General features: G+C 44.6%; 1 protein-coding gene and 1 pseudogene across 1 annotated transcript in view; one reads left to right on the top strand and one right to left on the bottom strand.

Annotated features, from left to right (window-relative positions):
* The window catches only part of LOC144720152 (uncharacterized), an 80,018-nt gene that overhangs the window by 13,628 nt on the left and 46,371 nt on the right, over positions 1 to 20,019 (top strand). The gene's annotated exons all lie outside the window — the stretch shown is intronic.
* Positions 4,166 to 4,265, bottom strand: LOC144720171 (U6 spliceosomal RNA; annotated as a pseudogene).

Here is a 20,019-nt window from a genome sequence, read left to right as displayed (position 1 = left end):
GCAACTTGCTGGCTCGCCCCGACTGGACGTGTGTGTGAAAGAGCTTCACAGCTCCACGGATTCTTCCAGCACAGAGGATCTGATTCTGACTCGAGGGAGCTGTAGAGAGCCCCCTGGAGAGGATATTTGGCCAACTCTTCCATGCTGGTCAGACATCCTTGGAAGATTTCGATTTAAAGCTTTCGTGACCACAGGGATTCATCTTCTTGGTTCTTTCGGTAAAGTCACGTAGAATGGAAATAATAAAATAAAAAAGTAAAATTTATTTTTTTATTATTAAAATAAAACATAATAAAATATTATTTTATCATTTTTATTTTTATTATTTTATTATTTCCATTCTACGTGACTTTACCGAAAGAACCAAGAAGATGAATCCTTGGAAGAGGTGAGAGCGCCTAGAATCAGAAACAGAATATGTATTGACACTGGAGTAATCCGATGAGCTATACAGCTCTTTTTTTTCTAACAGATGTTCAGTAGGGACGGGTAAAAACGTTACAACAACATTACAAAAAACATGATTGTAGTGCAAAGTGCAACGGTGAACATCCACCGCACGCGACCTGCCGATTAATTCTCTGCGGTGTACAAATGTATCCTGCTGAGTGGACAGAGGTTGAAGAAGCTAACCCATTGTTTCAACTGCTGTGCTGTGAAATCGACCCCTGGATTACAAATCCAGTGTTCCTAGCAGCATACCGACAAATCTATTCATGAACTAATGCTCTATTTTATTGTGTTTCGTTGATGAGGTTTTGTGCATGCAAAATTACATTTTGATTTTTTTTAAGTCTCACCAGATATCCAGGTGTGCATCGGAAACAACCGTTTCCAAAGGGTGACAAAGATGAAGTGTTTAGTGACATTTCACAAAGATCTGTTTAACTTTGAAAGAGATTTATGGATCGGAAATGTTAAACGTTTAGTCTTCTGTGCATTTAGTCTTAGCCGCAGGTGTCAGTTGGACACGAGAGTGTGGAGGGAGAAAATAACTTTGTGTATTTAGATAGCAATGTGCACGATACAAGAGGTTGTGAGAATGAAATGAAGGGACACATTGCATATGTAACACGATTTTTGTTCCTGGGTACTAAGTGTTATTTTTTAATTGCTTATGCCTCAAAAGTATAGAAAATTGCTATTATTCCCCACAAACTTTGCTTTTGTGACCAGGACTTTATGTGAAAGAATGACACAAATGCACACGTTTTATCATTGAAAATAGGTAAATTTCAAAATATCATTGTTCTGGCCACAGAAACAAAGTTTGTGGCATAAGCAATTAGGAAATAACACTTACTACCCAGGAACAATTTTATTTATATATTTTTTTGTTACACAGTGTTATCAGGATAGCGTTTTGATGGATATTATAAACCAATTTTGAGAGGGCAGAGATATCAAACTTCGTGTCAAAAGACAAATGTTTGCGTATTTACATCTTGAAAAGACAACTGGGCAGTTTCTATGTCCACACTCGATGTAACATCTTACCAATTTACACTTATATTTATTTCATTAAAATATACTTTACCAAACATACATAGACGCACGTGTATGGTATAATATGCATAGACGAAGACAAACATCCCCTGTATAATCTTCAGAGACTTTTGGGGCAAGTGCTGTTAGCAAGCGTCTATGAAGGCTGGCACGGCACGCAAGAGGGTGGGTAGCTAGCAACACGCCCGGCCGCCTTTGTCTCCCCAGTGGCGATGTTTCCACACCGCACCAGGTACTCATTTGAGGCTAAGTCGACCTCGGAGAGGCCCAGAAGCGGTTGAGGTAATCGTCACTGGTGTCAGCCATGGGCGGGAATCGAACTCGGGTCACTGGGTGTATAGCATAGTACACACACGTAGACAAACGCACGATGGTATATGTATTCTTTATTAATTAAACTCCTGTCTTTTTGACCTGGATAATCAATTGAGATGGAACATCTCGTCAGGGATGTCAAGTGACACGTACATAGCGAACACGCAGTGATACGCATACGAACAAGCATTTTAAATTATACGAATTTTACAGCATATTCGTTTATACAATGTCAAATACATTTACACTGTCAAGAATAGGATCAAGGCAGTCAAGGCAGCACACATGCACATCACTCTGCATCTAAATGTAAATAATTGTGCACGCTGCCTGTACAAAGATAATGTTCGATGTCTGCAATTAACTTTATGCGATCGGACTCCTGAATGGCACTTTTTGTTGTTATTTTGTAAATCGGCGTTCAGATGTTTAACAGACATAATGTAGGCCACCATGTACCGATCGCTCAAATTATTTCCGAGAATACCCACTGATGAGAATGTATGTGGAGACATGGTATATTGGATTCCATAATGAGGAATTGTGTGATTGCCTTCCATTGAGAAAGGTGGGTTCTTTTATCAATCGGGTCAATACAAATGAGGTGAGCAGATTGAATACATTTGACATAGATTTTGAAGGCAATCCCATCTGAACTCTCTCACAGCCATCAATTCAGAATGGAATGATAGGTGCTGTAATGCCAAGAGGCAGTGTTCTTCACTAATTCTCAGAGGGGGGGGGCACTTTCGCTGATTAGACATAATCAGTGTGAGGACCGCCACACATTTAAAACCGGTGGGTTTGACAGCATGATGGGGTTTGTCTTGACATTAGTACCAATCATCATAACAATCAGCGTGATTGGGTAGCAGAGTGATGTGTGTACTCCAATCACAGTACATTCTAAGATTTTTGATTATCAAGTAGAATGAAGTCATCTTTCAGCTTTAATTGATGCACCCCCTTGCCCTTGTTGGCCAATCAAAGCCAGAACTACTTGAACCTGCCCGATGATGCAGCAGCATCCGTATTGGAAGGTGTGAGTCCTGTGACAGGAACAGCGGCACAACCTGGATTTAAGGGAGTGATGAGATGAAATTCGAAGGCATGGAGTTTTCTTCTAAGACTGCTTACATTTACATGTAAAAGGCAAGTCCTTGGACGGTTTGTGAAATCCGTCGCAGAGTAAATGGAGTTGGTTCTAGCCTGCTAATAAACCAAACGCCAAGGTCAAGATGTCGTCATGGCCAAAACCGTACATGCCATCACACCTTTCCAGCCTCACCGATGCTAATGAATAAGACATTGATATTGGTCCAGTCCACTGAGGTAGCAATCAGCTTAGCAGATTGTAAACAGCACATCTTTAGCTCCAACATTTTTAGTTGACGAGATGTTATACACGGTGCGGCAAAAAACGTAAATTTGTACGGTAAATCATAGCGGGTGCTTGCCCCTTGCATCATTCGCTTGGACACTACTCAACATGCCCACGTTCATCTCGTATTTTAAACAAACAACAATATACAATGTATTCAGTCCAGTCCTGAAATCTCTTTGGTTTCTGAACTTTCGCTGCACCCTGTATATTTGAGCTACAGACGGCAACTGCAGCAGGGCTAGCAGTGGGCACTGATCGTGACCGACTCCGAGGGCTCAGCTGGCCATTGCAGGCAGATTTTGGGTCACCAGCTACATTAAATGTAGATAACCCTCTCCGTTCCATATATGTTATGAGATGCTACTTTCCAAAGAAATGCAATTCCCTTTGATAAATCTCTCATAATGATATCGGTTGGTTGTAAATGTCATTTTTAACCACTCGAATGCATGAATTATTAAAATATACTATCCGACACATTTTTGCTTGGACCTCGAAGCCATCTCGCCGCCACCTCTTCAAAGGATCATATAACACAAAAAAACACATTTGCTTTTGGGTTGTTTTACATTGAAGTTGGAAAGCAGTGGCAACCTAAGATTAGTGACATTTGAAACAGGGTATCCTTTCAACATTGAGTGGATTTATAATGAGCTCGATCAAACCCACAATCAGAAGGAAGCATCCTGGATAAAAATGCATGGTCAGAGGTTACCTCAATAAATGTGTCAATAAAATGAGAACCATTTTGTACGATGTCAACAGTGGTAATTAAACGTTAATTGTGCCAGAGCACTACTGCCAATGCAACACCACCGAATGATGTGTTTAATTACGTGAAGAGATTGGCCCATGAAATGGGAAGGTGGAATTTCCAGAGCCTGTAAGGGAGATGCATCTAGTCCCCAATGGTGGGGGACACTTGAACTTTGACCTTTTGGCTGCGCAGAAGCGCGACGCAATCACCGGTGTAGAATTTGCGTGTCATCCTTGCGCAAGGGCCATTCTAATCTTCTCTGTATCGTTCCAATTTTAGTATATGCACTGGTGTAGAAAGCGCATATTCTGCATGGCTCGCTGTTGGAGCAGCGTGTGTTGTATACGAATCATACAAAAGTACGTTAATCATAACATTGCCTCATTGTGGGGCGGACTGACCTGCCAATCTGAAATGAAAACACAGCGATGCTTTGAAACGGATGTCAGAGGGCGAGTGATGTCTGGAAAGTTAAGCCGAGGCCAGTTTGTTTGTATTTTGAATGCTGATAAAGTTTTTTTTGTCTCACTGCACAATATATAATGCATTGTTATACACGGAACCATTGCAATTGTGGAGCGCAAACAATGCGCACAGACGTGTAAGTTATTAAACATTTTTATAATGGAAATACTAGCGTCACATGTACATGCAGGTATGTGGCCAATGCGTCATCGCTAACGGCTTTGCAGAATCTTGCGGCAACACCCTGAGAGCCATCCTCGGGAGAAGAAATTCACGGTACGTGCTGAGACGTCAGCCTTTCAGCCTTCAACCAGCAGAGACGGGCGAATGCACTCGATGATGGTGCTCACACGAATCTGGTTATATTCACGCCGTGCCAGGGGAACGACCCCCCCCCCCCCCCCTTGGGTTGCAAGTCGCGTGGTTTAATTTGCAATACGGTAATCGCACTATGTTGTTGCACTGTTGAAAAGAAGACGCCTGTAGGTACACTCAGCGTAAAGTGAGAAGCTGGAGTGATGTGTGGAAGCTAGTACTGGGGAAGCAATTAAAGCCAAATGTGATGCTTCCCCGGCCACCCCCTATGGGTGGCGTACTGATCTAAATAGGTACTCGCTAATATTGCACGCGTGTGTGTGTGTGCAATCGTACTTGCCCCTACAGTCTGCTCCATTGGAGATCTTTGTCTTTGTTTGCGTGTGGAGTGCAGTAGTGCAGTGGTTGGTGCACTGCGCTACGAACTCGACGGCCAAAGTTATATTCCTGCTCACGACCGATAACGTGTGGTGAATATTTGAACCGGTTCTGGGCCTCCCCTAGGTCGACTCAGCGTTTTAAAAAAATAGTACCTGGTGCAGCCTGTAAACATTAGCATTGGGGAGACAAAGGCGGCCAGGTATGGTGTTGGCCACCAACCCCCTTTGTGGACCATGCCAGCCTTCATAGGTGCTCTGTAACAGCACTTGCCCTAACAATCCGTTTAGGCTATACGGGGGGTGGGAGGAGGCTTTGTCTTTGTACGTGATGGTGCAGTGGTTCTTGCGCTGCACCACGATCCACTTGGGCTCGATTCCTAACGTCAGTGGAACGTGCCAGCGTGAGCAGCATGTGGATACCTGGAGCTGTCGTAGGCCTCTGCTAAGTTGATCCAGCCTCAAACGAGTGCCCGGTGCGGAGTGTAAACATCAGTAGCAGGGAGACAAATGTGTCGGGCAATGGAGTAGTTGTGGCCAAAGCACCCCAGCATTATGGTAAGCCTTGTCGGGACCAGCACATGCACTGACAGTCCGTAAGTCGAAACGTGCTTGTTTAGTGTGTGCTCAACAACTGCATGTGTTATGTGTGTGTGTCCGCGCGCTTAACGCATGAGGAATGAGTATTATGTTTCACGCGCACGCATTTCACCGCAAGTGATTGATCAAGATGCGAGTGCTGGTCTCTGTATTACACACCTAATTTGAGAAGGGAAAAAAAAATGTGTGCGTTTATTGATTATCCGATTATGAGGCTAAAAAAGTGATTTCCTGCTCAAATGAGGATTGAGGCAGTGCTAATCTCCCGGTAACAGTCCTCGGCCAGCGATGGAAATTCCTCATTCCTATGATGGGGGCGAGTACATTCATAGGACAACCACCGTTGACTTCTCACAAAATGGTACTCATCGTATCAAGCACAGAGGAACGGTGGGGCTTGAGTTGACTCCCAACCAAGATTTGATCTCGCAACCTTCCGATTTGTGAGTTGTTCGCTTCTACCGTTGGGCCACCAGGCGACGGTTGTGATACTGGCCATAGTAATGTGGAATTTACACAACTGGCTCAGGGCTGCCAATGGATGTAGGCACTTCTCCATGCGATTGTAAATTGAGCAGCGAAACTCGTCGACTTTTTTTTTACTTTGATATTGTTTTGCAATGAAATCACTGAAAGCTGTCGTTGATCATTTTACAAAACCTATTCGTGGTCTATTGGTGGCATTAATATGATACATATTTTACAGTAGAAGCCTAATGTTTCCCATTACATGTTGTAGGCTTCTGACAAATTTAGTTTGTAAGTGTTCAATTTCCTTTTTAAATTATTTTATTAAATCTGCGAGCTTTGATTAACTATAACGCACAACTAATTTGGAAACTGCCCCGTCACTAAGCCTGTATGTTGCGTCGTAAGTTTATACTGCGTATGTAATTATAGTTGATCAAATATCCTTTACAGTGAAGCCGTACAAGTTATCTTAATTATCTTAAATAGAAATATACATGTGCAATTCAACGTGTCCTTTATAAATAAACATACACGGAGAGCTCTGTTTAACAAAACACTGCTATGGAGTTATTTCAATAAGCACTCCGGTACCAACAGCATTGCCTTAGCACCAGGCCCAGGTTAACAGCGGTGGAAATGGGGGGCGCTCCCGCGGCAAACGCTCAAATGAAGCTCAGAAGGTCGAGAGTTCAAATGCCACTTGGAGGTTGACTCAGACAATCCTCCATGCGGCGGTTACTAAGCCTGGCGGTACTCACTTGTTGCCAGTCCTGAGTCATTGGTGGGAATTCCACATCAAGTTCAAGTTCATGTATTAGGTAGAGCCCTGTGAGCCATTCGGCTCTTGAATCGGGTGCAACCGCAACAAACAAAATACAAAAACACGAACAAGAAAACATATTTATAGTGACAATGTGACTAAGTGCAAACAGAAAATCCAAGAAAAGACAGCAAAATATTGCAGAAAAAGCACCGTGCACCAACGCTGTGTACACAAATCCCAGTGGGATGCAAGTCAAACAACAACAACAACCACAAGACAACTTAGATTAAGGCCATCAGTCTTACTCCGTACTACAACAAACAAACATGGCCAAACCAAAAAACTTTTCGAAATCACCAAAATAAAGCCATGAAAGAAATGAAACAGTGATGATAGGCACTGTGACGGAATTTTCACAATAAACAACATGTACTACGAAAGCCCTGATGGTGGGTATCCAATATCTGGGTGGCAGGGTGGCGCAGTGGTAACACTCGTGCCTCACAGTTAAGAAGAGCCTGAGTTCGATTCCCGACTCCTGTTCTGCAAGGGTCTCCTCCAGGTTCTCCAGTCTCCTTCCTCCTGCGAAAACCTGGCAGGACCCTCTCCTGAAAAAAAACTTTGATGCTCAGTCAGGCTTTCCTGGAGTAAACAAGAATAAATTATGACCACATTATAATTATCTCCAGAGGACAACCACTGTAGACTGCCCACAAAGTATGACCGATTTCATTGATGCCAGAGAAATTGCGATTCTTAACTCGTGACCTGGTGGTGAGGTGGGGGCTTTGGCAAAGCGCTACCTGAACCACGTTTGTGGAACAATTTCTGCTGTTTCGATCGCGGCGCTCATTTCAAAGGAACCATAATGTGCTGGCGCACGTGAAAATACTACATGTACTTGTTAAGGTGGTAAAATATTTAAGTGGCACAGCATCGTATAAATAAATAACTCTCAACACTCTCTAAGCTCTCTTCGGCAGGCAGGAGGCTCACACACAATCTTAGAACCTAACCAGCAGCTGCGGAACATGTGGACATTGTTCACACTCATTAAGGATCATCAGTACGGCATAGCCATGTTACACAAGTGCCACCGACCGTGCCCTGAATCTAATTGAGCCCATTGCTTTGAATTAGTGCACAACTCCAAACCCCTCGGGGGGTGATGGGGTCCTAGGCTTTTCGTCTAGGACCCGTGGGTCATGCGGTAAATGCGCTCGTTTTTTTTTTTCGGGAACACTCTGCGAATGTGTCTCCATTTGGCACGATTTATCGACTCTTTCATGCCCGTCCACAGAAGTTTCACTTTTGACAGCGCTGCTCCCGCCGCATCCAATGTGCCATCTGAAAGACCCGCGTTGCGGAAGTTATCGACCAACGTACCTGACCGTGCGCTCTTCTCCAGGGTCAGTTCCACGTGGCCTCGCGCGTTACAAAACGTGCAGGCCTCGCTTCACGCAGCCAACGGGAAGAGGAGTTGGCGGAGAGTTGTAACGTTTGCAAATGTTAAGAATAGCTCCTCCCGTCATGGAAATGTGGAATTTCCACTCACTGACCCACAGGGCTGCCGGCAGAAAAGAGTATCACACCCTTGCTCATTACGGCACGGCGACACTCTCGTTTTGACTTGTGTAGATGCAATATATACGTCGATGCAAAAACACCCGACGATTATTCAAATATCCCGTTATTTATTGACCCAACCGTCCGACTGGTGTCAAAACGAATACGACAGGTTTGGTCACGCCATGACCACCGTCATCCCAAAGCTTGTTTTGACCAGTTTAGCCGCCTTTGTCTTTGTTCGCCGAAGAACCGCCAACATGTAAAACATTGTTCATCTCCCGTGTCGCCGCTCGGCATTCTAAATGTCCGCGCGGGGCGAGGGAGGCTACGACGTCGGCACGGCGAGGCGGGGCGTGCTATTTGTCCGCTCGGCAGTCACGGCCCATAAAGAGAAATTACCCTTCGCCAAACACGCCGCGCGGCGGGGAAGCAGCCGCCGTCTAGCGCGAGGGTTGAGCACGTGCGCGCATACGCACGCAAGCGCCGAGCCAGAGGGCGGGCGAGCACTTCATTCAATAAGGTGAACCCGTAATCATATTGCGGGCGCGCCATGCCACCTCGATATGAGATTAGGCGCAGGTCACCCAGAAGCCCAGAGTGCTTCCTCTGAAAGGTCATGCTTGACACACACACACACACACGTGTACACACACACACCTACCTCGCACACGAGCCCTAATGGGGCTGGCTAATACGAGCAGTCTCTGTCGGTCCCTGCCGTCTGCAATGCTATCAGTCTGGGCTCGACGCCAGAGGGGGTCCCAATTGTCTTCTCGAAAGATAGCAGCAAAATCACCGCTCGCTGCAACGCAATCGTGCGCTCTCGGTGTCCTGCTCGTGGACAACAGCTGTGCGTGTCACGTGTCCGCTCCCCACGCATCGTGCCGTGTGTGCGTGAGCGCGTTTAGTTAGTTTCTCCCAGCGGGACGTTGCTTGTATTTTATGCGTGTTCGTATACTTAAAACCTATCCTTCTTGTGCGTGATGTGGAGAATTAACGTGTTAATTTAAGGACGTGACTTGTTTACTCGGATTTACGAGTCTATGCAGATCCGTGGATACATTATCCATGAATGCCTGTTTAAAGTCCAGCTGTAATTTTGTATTTCTATTGTCTCAATTAACAATATATCGTTTTTATGCATTGATTTTTACATTGTGCTGTACTGTATTGGATTGTACTTTCTTATGTTATTTAAAATTGGATACAAGTGACTCTAAAGCAATACAATTCATGCACGGGTAGCAAACCTACATATATGGATTTTTTTTATCTTCAAGAAATAATTTGTTTTATAACATGCAGTTCCAGAAATTTATCGCGTCATGATCAACTATATAAAATCTAGTTGTCTATCTACAATTCTTGTCGGTAGTAGAAATTCAAACAATATTATAGTACAGTTACAATCAGAAGTAGGAAATATAGTAGTCACATGATACTGTTTATTTCAATATTAAATAATATTATCGTACTGAAAAACCCTTACAATAAGTGCGTATATTATTGGTTCTTTCGGTAAAATCATGTAGAAGGGAAATAATAAAAAAATAAAAATAAAACAATAAAATAAAATTCTCACGACGTTTCGGCCACAACGCAAGCAGCCGTCCTCAGGTGAAGAAACAGAGCTGTCGGAGGACGGCTGCTTGCGTTGTGGCCGAAACGTCGTGAGAACTTTATTTTATTATGTTTTATTTATTTTATTTTATTATTTCCCTTCTACGTGACTTTACCGAAAGAACCAAGCATATGAATCCCTGCAGTCACGAAAGCTTTAAATCGAAATAAGTGCACATTTCCTGCTATGAAATACGGATTGAAAAATTTATACCGACAGCGTAACAAAATATGAAATTGCAAAAGGGAGCGCGGAGGGGTAAATTTTTTTTGGAATTGCAATGCCAAAGACAGAAGGGTAAACACGTGAATCAGAGAACAAGTGTGTATGAGAGACATCACTTGGACCATTAAGCAAAGCACGTGGGTTTGGGTGGGACACCGCGAGAAGGCAAAGGTGACCTCTGATTCAGGCGAGCGATGTAAATGGCAGCCAAAGGAGAGGTCGCATCAGAGTGGACGACCAGAGGAAATGGAGGGGTGATATCGAATCATGTGCAGGAATGAGAGAAGCCTTGCGCGGAAATGCTGCGCCTCCGATTAGTACGGTTGGCTACGTACGGTGCGAAAGAAGTTCAACATACGCAGATTCGCAGGATTGCGAGGGACAGCGCCGGCGTGGGGAGGAGGCCTTCGTCCAACAATGGATAGACTATGGATGATGGTTATTATGATTGTGAATGGTGGCACATGGATATATAGGTCGGAGCTGGGAATCGAGAGGTGTAGTCGGCAGTTGTTTATTTACAGGAGCAGAACTAAAACGACAAAATGCTGTCTGTGTATATACAAAAGTAAAAATAAATCTATTCACGCATTATAAGAGTTACGAGTTCCACCTGCGTGGAACCGCGCCAAACAATGGTTCATATCTACCGAAGAGCTCATTCCGTGTGCACTGTGGGCATTGCTCATGGTTTTAGTGTCCGATCAGTATGGTTGCAAGGAATGCAGGGGCCTCAGAGGCCTTATAAAGGAATGCCCACCTAATTTAACTTAAATATGCAGTTGAATACATTATTAACCCAATTCAGAATTTGAAATATATATTTCTGCAAAAGGCATTTTGACAATTCACTTTCAAAATCCTGGTTTGGGGCTTCAGAGCAGAGTGCTGCCATTACTGATTTTAGGTTTTCAGTCTGCTGGCTTTATGTTGAATTAAGCTTGGTGTAGTAGAGACACTCTCCCTGCTGGGTTCAGTAGAGACCATGGGTTGGCAATCCTGCTGCTCCAGAGCTGCATGCAGCTCTTTAAGGACTGCTTCGTGATATTATTGTTTAAGGACCCACCGTCTCGTACTCGCATTGCAACTCTTGAAATATTGGGGTTTGTACCGAATGAAAAAAAATGGCTCTCATGATTTTAGTTTGCTGATAACTGGTATAGATACTCTCCCCTCTGGGTTCTGTATTGACACTCTCCCATCTGGGTGTCTCAAACAAGAGGGGAGAGTGTTTCTCCTGAACCCAGAGGGGAGAGTGTCTCATTGTGTGTGGTGTTGTAGCCGGCGCCATGGAGCTCACACATTGTGCATGGGATCCAGGTGTGCGGACTCCTCGGGTTTATCGCCATGCCTGTGGATTTGTTTTAAGTCTCACCGCGGAGCTTTGAGACGCAATCGCAAGTTCAGAGCTCAAGCTCGTGAATGTGTTGGGGGACGCTACATTGCCCATTAGTAATGAGCGACAGTAAACCGATATTCACAAAAAAATGAATCGGCCAAACAAATTGCCATAGGTTGACATATCACATAAAACAAGTTGCACTTTGGGATGTCATTGGAGGACGAGTTGGCAGTATTAAAACTTTACAATGTTCTCTAAGAAAGTTCGACTTTATTTAAGTATTTTCGGCCTTATCTTGTTTGCCTTGGCCACATGAAATCGCTATTTTTAACTCCCCCAAAAAAGTTCACGTTTCTCACTGACAAAGGTTAAAACTCATGCCAGACAGCCTGTGATATAATACGCAGCCTAAAGGAGTATCTACAATGTTACATCCTCAATATTTTTGGGTTGGGTCTTCAACACGTGTTTCAAAAGATCGTGTAAATATTCATGCTGGATTCAGTCTCAGGGATGTTGCTAGATCTGTCAGAAGGAAGTGATGGCGGGCTCTAGTGGCGGCATCATTGGTGCTGTCAGTGATGGCCTCTTGAGTGTAAATGCAAGCTGTAGCATTCATTCGGGCGTTTTAACGCTTACGATGTGCTTTAGGGTTATACTGCACGTGGTTTGGCGAATTATCCGACGTTTCGCTCCACTTGCTGGGAGTTCGTTTGGGACATCATGCCAAAAGAACACGCGGCACAACCCGAAAAAAACATCAGAGAGCTGCACAGCACAACTGAAAACCTACGCATAATAGGGCCCTCTCTTACCTTTCCTGTGGCGATGCAGCGATTGCTCCGCGCGGTAGCTGGGCAGAGAGAGCTATGAGGGTTTACCGCGTTGGCCGCTGTATCAAAACATGCACAGACAGCGTGGCCAGCTACAAATGCAATATCACAACATCTGCAGCTCACACCTGTTACATATTTGGGCCATTCCTTAGATGCTATACACTACGTGTTTGAATGTAATTAAACTTCAGGCACTCCAACACACTCCCGAGTAACTTAAGATCGTGAGGTCAAGGGGTCAACCCGGTCAGCTCTATTAATGCCTTGGCATTACTGCCTGCAGTGGGTTTCTCTTGGGTGAATTTCTACGTAATTTTCATGTTTTGTTTTTCTTATTATTACATTTTTTTTTTATTGCTGATGTGACGGTGCACGTCTGCAATCCAGCACTATTGGAAGCAGAGTTAGTGAATGATTTAGATGTCGCGGTGTGCACAAGACACTACATCTGAAGGGCTACGAGGTAGCCAGAAGGTGACAGTACAGGAGATAGGTAACCCCAAATTGCCCTACAGCTACAGTCTAGATGTTTAAGCGTTATTTATTCGTATGCGTGGCGGTTTTCTCTGGGCACTTTGGCTCCCTCTCAATAACAAAATAAAACTAAATATTTCAATTGCGAACTGAGCAAAACATTCATCGACAGCCGTTTCTGAAGACTCCAGTCGAGGCTTTTTGCTATAATTAATTAAACTCGCATGTCAGATGCAGATTTGTTCTCTATAACAATAAGAAAAAAAAACCCACCTTTCACCGTATTCTATCCCTTCCATTATTCCACTGTTCCACAGCACTCAATGGCTCACTCACCCCATAACAGCCCACTCACCCCTTATCACAATGTATCTGTCCCCTGCCTCCACCGTGCTTCCTCATGTCACGCATAACCTTTAAAGTTCCCATGTGTGGCTCGTTACCTTGAACGTAAAACAGTAACTTATTTTTAGTGCCGTAAAAACATATTTATATGTGCGTAATACATCCATAGGTTTGCTTATGTTAGTGTACTTTAGATTGATTTTTGTTCACACAAAAAACTGATCCCTCGATGAAGAAACGCCAAGGCCAACGGGAGTGGGACACAAACAGGTTCTATTCCGTCACGAATCCTCATTGCACACGAATATGTATTTATCGCAAATTAAACGTTGCACACAAAAAAAATCGGATTATCATGTGACGTGGCCAATCGAATCTGTGCCACTCGCACATTGCATGAGGCCACCTGCTGCTGTTTTACCCTCCCTCATCCGGTGGTTGTTGCCAGCCCATTGAGGTGCCCCAAGCACACGTGACTCCAATCATTAGTCTACATCAGTGGTTCTTAACCTTCACTGCAGCCTGCACCTCTTTGATTCTCAGAAAGGGCATCTCTTGTGATAGGACTTTGTAGGATGGACGTTGAGATTCATAAGGGGCACGTGGTGACCAATAAGGTCTGAATAAGGAGTTGACACGTATGCGTTACTCCCCTGCAAGCATTAAGATGTCCTGATCAGTCTCTCAGCTTGTCCCCGGCCACACTTACCAACTGCTCCTGGACACAGTATCGCTTCCTTAAACCCTCGCAGCAGCGACTTTTAGCTGGCGAGCCATCGAACAAAGACGGTCACCGCATCGCGCGGTGCTTTCAGACGCGCTTCTGCGGCCGTCTGGAACGTTCTTCCTTCCGTTATTAGGAAGCCACTGGTAGCTATGGACTTTAAAATCATCTAGTTTGAAAAATAATTTCTTTACAACTCTTTTTGCGCGTGTTTAGCTTGTTGTCCTTCCCCCGCACCTCGAGACTAGCGAAAGACGTTCAACATTCATACAAATGCAGCGGCGGCGGCAGGCAGAGCCACGTCACCCATCTCTTCGACCATCATTCTCACACGGGGCAGCTCGGGGGGCGGGGAAGATCCAAACAAAGACGAAGATCCCCCCGCGTAGCCTCAACAGACTGCTGGGGCAAGTGCTGTCGGCGAGCACCTATGAAGGCCGGCACGGCACACGAGGGGGTGGGTGGCCAGCACCACGCCCGGCCGCCTTTGTCTCCCGCAGTGGCGACGTTTACTAGACGCCGCACCAGGACCGGTTCAGATAATGGTCACCGGTGTTGGCCGTGAGCGGGAATCGAACTCGAGTCACCGGGTTCATAGCGCAGCGTAGCGCTAAACCACTACATTACCGCTCCCCACAAGGTCCAATGCTTGTGCCACAGACAAGGTGACGTCTGGGCCAGGCTCTGCATGTGACTGGACGTGGAGAGGATGTGGTGTCTTGCTTTGGAGCAATGTCCTTGCAAGAGAAAAGCATTGCCTTTGCAGCCTGCATTGTGTTATGCTGGCAGCACCATTGCACATTTTCACATGGAGGGGGGGGGGTGGGAACAAAGTAGATTTTTTGCATTGTCTAATTTTCAGATGGTAGACAAGCCACCAACCTTTTGACGCGTTAACTTGGAGTAAAAGGGGTTTTCTTAATTAAAAAAAAAATTAATTGGCTCCCCACAGTCGTGTGACCTCAATTCGACCTCCAAAGTAGCCTAATTTCACTTAAAAATGCAACAATTTTATTTCGATGAGCATTGAACTTAACATAAATAACATTGCCTTAAAGAGGAAAACAATAGAAAATCAGCGGCATTTCGTACAATGGCCCTGCCATGATTCGTATGCTATGAAGAGAGGATGCAGGGAGGAGCTGTGTCTGAGTGAAAGGTCTGCCTGCCCTGGAAGTTGGATTATTAAAGCGTTTAATTCCCCATGGGATTAGGCTGAGAATGCACAAGCAATCGCTTGCTTTCCTTTTCCTGTGTTTTGATCAAATAATACGTTAATTAACATGGCTCACGTGTGACTTTTAACCACATTGTACGAGATTATGATCGGTGGCTAACCTTGTAATATAACTTACACGAGCTGTTATTAATATGTATTTCTTTCGTGCTGTAGTCTCACACGTGGTTAATGACCTTGGAATAAAAACAAAGAATACAAATCACCGTTAAAATTACTATATTGTAAATGTATTTGCCATGAACACGATTCACAGAAACAATGCTTATATTTGTATTTGTGTAAATTGCATTGCTACGTAATTAATGGTTCATTTGAAGTGTAAACAAATCTCACCCATTAAATTGCCTTTCAAATTCATTGGGCTCTCATATTTGTAAAAGACGCATACATTAACAAAATAATTATCAACACCGCTATAATGAACTAAATAACGTAAATACTTGTATTTTATAAAGTGTAATCATAGTTTTTTGCATTCACTGTTCAGTATGAACTCGCATGCGTGGTTTTTCTCCAGGTGCTCAAGTTTCCTCCCGAATGCATGAATACTAGTTTTCTGAAAACATCTTAAGAGGTAGAAGACTGCAGAACAATTGTTGGCGTCGGCTCACCTCCTGGTAGCCTTCAATGTTGCCCGTCGTTCCTCAGCGATTGTGACGACACAAAAACAATTATCGTGAGTTTTGGTTTGCGTCTGTACATTAATCTGTGCAAGCTTACACTCCTATGTAAAGTACTGACTATTGGCCAATGTTGAAACTAAATAAATGTAACTGGCTCAAAGGTAGCTTGACCTTTCACCTCCAGGGAACATGCATAGAACACGTGTAGGCGCTTGAGAACAATATTACTCGAGTGTGTTTACAAATGCTCGCATACACTTTGTTTATCTTTAATTGCACTTTCATTTAAAATCCATCCTGGTGGCATAGTTATAGCACCAAACCCATATTCAGTTGGTGATTAAATTAGATATCGGTCACAAGTTGACTCACTAAATCATCCCACCGAGGTTTGATGAAATTACTACGGTTGTCAGTGGTTACGCTTCAGATTTCCACCACTGACTCCACCAGTAGAAATTAGCACCACCTCCACAATATATGGAATAAGGAGACCTGTTGGGCTTTAACTTGTTTTTTTCCCTCCAAGACATTCACTCGGAGCGCTTTAGCTGGGTACAAAACCAGACAGTCGGACTCTCCGATGTGTCCATATCTGTTACCCCAGCAGATATGCCTCGAAAATTGCCTCTTCCTTTCCTTTTGTCAATCCGGTTGCAGCCGACGTAAACATTATCTGTTAATTTTCCACATTATCCCCCAAACAAGTGCGTTTTAATGGTGTTTCTCACTTTCGGATAAAAGCCACTCACGGGCCCTGTGGCTATGCAATTTACTGCCCAGAGTGGTCAATCAGTGTGACCCGTTAATCCTTTGAGCAGACGTGGCTTTATGCCTCCAAAAGCAATGTTCTCTCCGTGGCAGAATTAACCAATGAGTGTATAGGTTTATGTAACAAGCGTCCCACGAAACCACGATTTTAAATATACCTTCAGACATTGTGTAGTATTTTAACTCTGTTCTGTGGTTAAAGGCAGTGGTTATTTTGTGTGCATGAAATAGTTTGGTTTGCATTTAAAGAAAACCGATCTTTTGTGGATTTCAAACCTCTGGCAGCATTGTTCATTGCAAAAATATAATTAAAGATACGTTTACTTATTGCTCAGCAATGAAGATGGATTATGGGTTACTCCATCCTCCTTGTGACGTCTCAATGTGTGTGGTTCACCAAACCCCTCGTCCAAGAGACTGGACGGGCAGGTCTATGCCACCATGTCCAGCCATCACTGCCTCTCAAGAGTCCAATACACCTTAAGTCAGTTGAGTTGATGGTGTATAATTGATACATTTGTGAGCAAATAAATAACACAATGAGATTGTGAGATTGACAATTGTACTTTTAATTGATATCAAGGGTGCTAAATATTCACTCCGCATCAGAACATTTAGGGGGCACTGTGGGACCATTTGCCAAATCAATTAACATTCTGCTGTGGGAATCAAACCTTTGACATTGTGCAAAGTAGATCAGTGGATAGCATGTGGACTATGCAGCCACTATGTGCGTCATATAGATCTGTGATAGCCACAAAGTTCACCATTTCACAGCAGTCTGGGCACTTGAGCCTCAGGCTTCTCAAACCTCAGACTAAAATGAGCAGGTGGCAAAGATGGGAGGGTAAACCGTGCGGAAACGTTTGGGACAGGAGGTTGAAAACCGCTATTTTAGCCTAAGTGTTATGTGCTGTTACAGTCAGCCTACATGTACTCTTTAATCATCAGACAAAACGGCAGTGCTATCATTAAGCGCTGCATCTCTGCCACTGAGTATAGTGTGTCTGCAAGCCGTAATGGGCAGTGGATTGTTGTTTAATGATGTGCTGCGCCATCCCGTACTGTGCCACTTTGGGCTCATGACAACTGTGTTTTCTGCATATGTCCATGTGAGAGTGTGCATGTTTGTCTGTGCAGCAGTATCCATTGTATGTGCGTCTGTGCGCGTGCCACGAGATGAATGTTTCTGCCCTGCATTGACGTTTTGCGATGGACACAAAAGTCAAGCGCCAAACGAAAACGATTTTTTAAACGACGGGCAGAACTGCTGCCATAGGACATTAACCCTCTCCCATTCCGATGACGTACACTTACGTACACTTACGTCATCTGAAAGAGAATCGAACGGAATTGGAAGAAAATCAAAAATAACTTTATCGGTCTCGAGGCTTCGACAAAGGCCACGCGGGAGGGCGTGTGGCACAGCTCAACGCCAGCTAAGGTAGAGTGCGGTCGTGTCGCCAAGGGTCTCTGCTATGAATATAATGTCTTTTCGATTTAAAGCTTTCGTGACTGCCGGGATTCATCTTCTTGGTTCTTTCGGTAAAGTCACGTAGAATGGAAATAATAAAATAATTTAAATAAAACATAATAAAATAATTCTCACGACGTTTCGGCCACAACGCAAGCAGCCGTCCTCAGGTGACAGACCTTTTATTATTTTATTATTTCCATTCTACGTGACTTTACCGAAAGAACCAAGAAGATGAATATAATGTCTTTAAAAACAACGGCGCTGTGCCTCTCTGAATAAAATTAACGATAACCGCTTGCGCGTTCCAAGACTCAGTGGTGGACGGGACCCACCCTGCAACTTGCAGACGCCTCGGAATGGGAAAGGATAAACTGTGAGCAAAGTTAATGCATTTGGATGAGCTTCCCAAGACAAGTTCAGCATATTCTGTCCCTTTTGATGCTTGGTTGCAAAGAAAGTAATTATCAGAAGCAGGACACCATACACATTGGTGATGGCGTTGTGCAGAACATTATGGCATTCACACAAAATTATCCCTTACAGCAGGGTTTGGCCACATGAAATGGAAAAAACTAATTTACAGATTTTTAGTTTTTATCTGAACTGGTGATGCTGCGGTGATAAAGTTGCAAGTTTTGATTCTAGTCGGGGGTTCCATTTCACCCGTCGATCCTTCTGGGGTTGATAAAATGAGTAGCACTGCATGTAAGGTCAAAAAAAGTGGCACTTCCACGAGAAGACTGGCCCCCGTCAGAGGAATGTCGAATTTCCGTGACTGGCGCGGGGTCACCAGTACGGATGAGCACAACCCCATGCTCATTTCAGCACGGAGGCATTTTGACTGTTTCGCTGCGGTGATTGATGGCTGCACTGGGACCATCATCTATCACCTCACTGCACTCGAAAACCTGGCTTAATCTTGCGTGGCTGCCGCGAGTTCAAGCCCAGTGTGTCTCGGTGGTGCCGGTCCGGTGCTTCTGCACTGGAATTAGTCCCCTGAGCCGTCCAGCCACCTTGATCTAGTGTCTGAGGCAGTTATCCCGGTGAAGGTGGGGGTGGAAAGTGTAGGTAAAGAAATAAATAAAGTTGTATACACATTACTCACAGCGCTTAGAGAGGAGAGAGAGAAAGGGAGCTGGTGAGAGAGAGAGAGAAAGAAAAAGACGTGCTACGAATCATTCGCAGCGCTCAGAAGCAGAGAAAGACTCGCAGATCGGCTTGAAAGGCTCCTTTGTGCCGGGCACTTTCAGTGCCGCTGCTCCTCGAGCAGCTTTTCAGAAGGCTGCACGGCCAGGCTCCTCCGCGGTGGTGCGATGCAGAGTGGGTCGGTGGCGGCGTAGGGGGTGGGGTGGGGAAGGTGGGAGTGGACGGGACCAGGGGACCAAAGAGGCGGTTGCCCTCGTTACCCGGGGGGGGGGGGGGAGTTTGGGGGCCCACGTTCCGGCTTCCCCACGCTAGCAAGAGGCTCCCAGAGAACCCTGAATGCCAAATGAGACCCATTCTCTAATCCCGTGGCTCGACTTTGTTCGTGGCCTTGGTGTTGCCATTATTTGGCCGGCACAGCACGTACTGAGCCTTTGTGCTCTGTGTGCGGACTTCAACTGAAGCCGAGCTTCCCCAAACTCCAGTCCTCACTACTCCACTCACGGTCCACATTACCACATCAACAGATGCGGGCTTGTGCCTGTGTTGGCCACATTTACATATGGATAGAGAACGGTAAAATGGAAAGTCGGGAAGTTCTCTCCGCTTGAATTTTAGTGAAGTTTACGTCATTCTTTGTTTGGAACTGTTAAGGAATTGGCCGAATATCTCAATG

This window comes from Lampetra planeri, chromosome 7 (genome assembly GCF_965212315.1).
Source record: "Lampetra planeri chromosome 7, kcLamPlan1.2.h2, whole genome shotgun sequence".
Lineage (NCBI taxonomy): Eukaryota > Metazoa > Chordata > Hyperoartia > Petromyzontiformes > Petromyzontidae > Lampetra > Lampetra planeri.
Note: the sequence above shows the minus strand (reverse complement) of the source record. Positions and strands in the feature narration are given on the sequence as shown.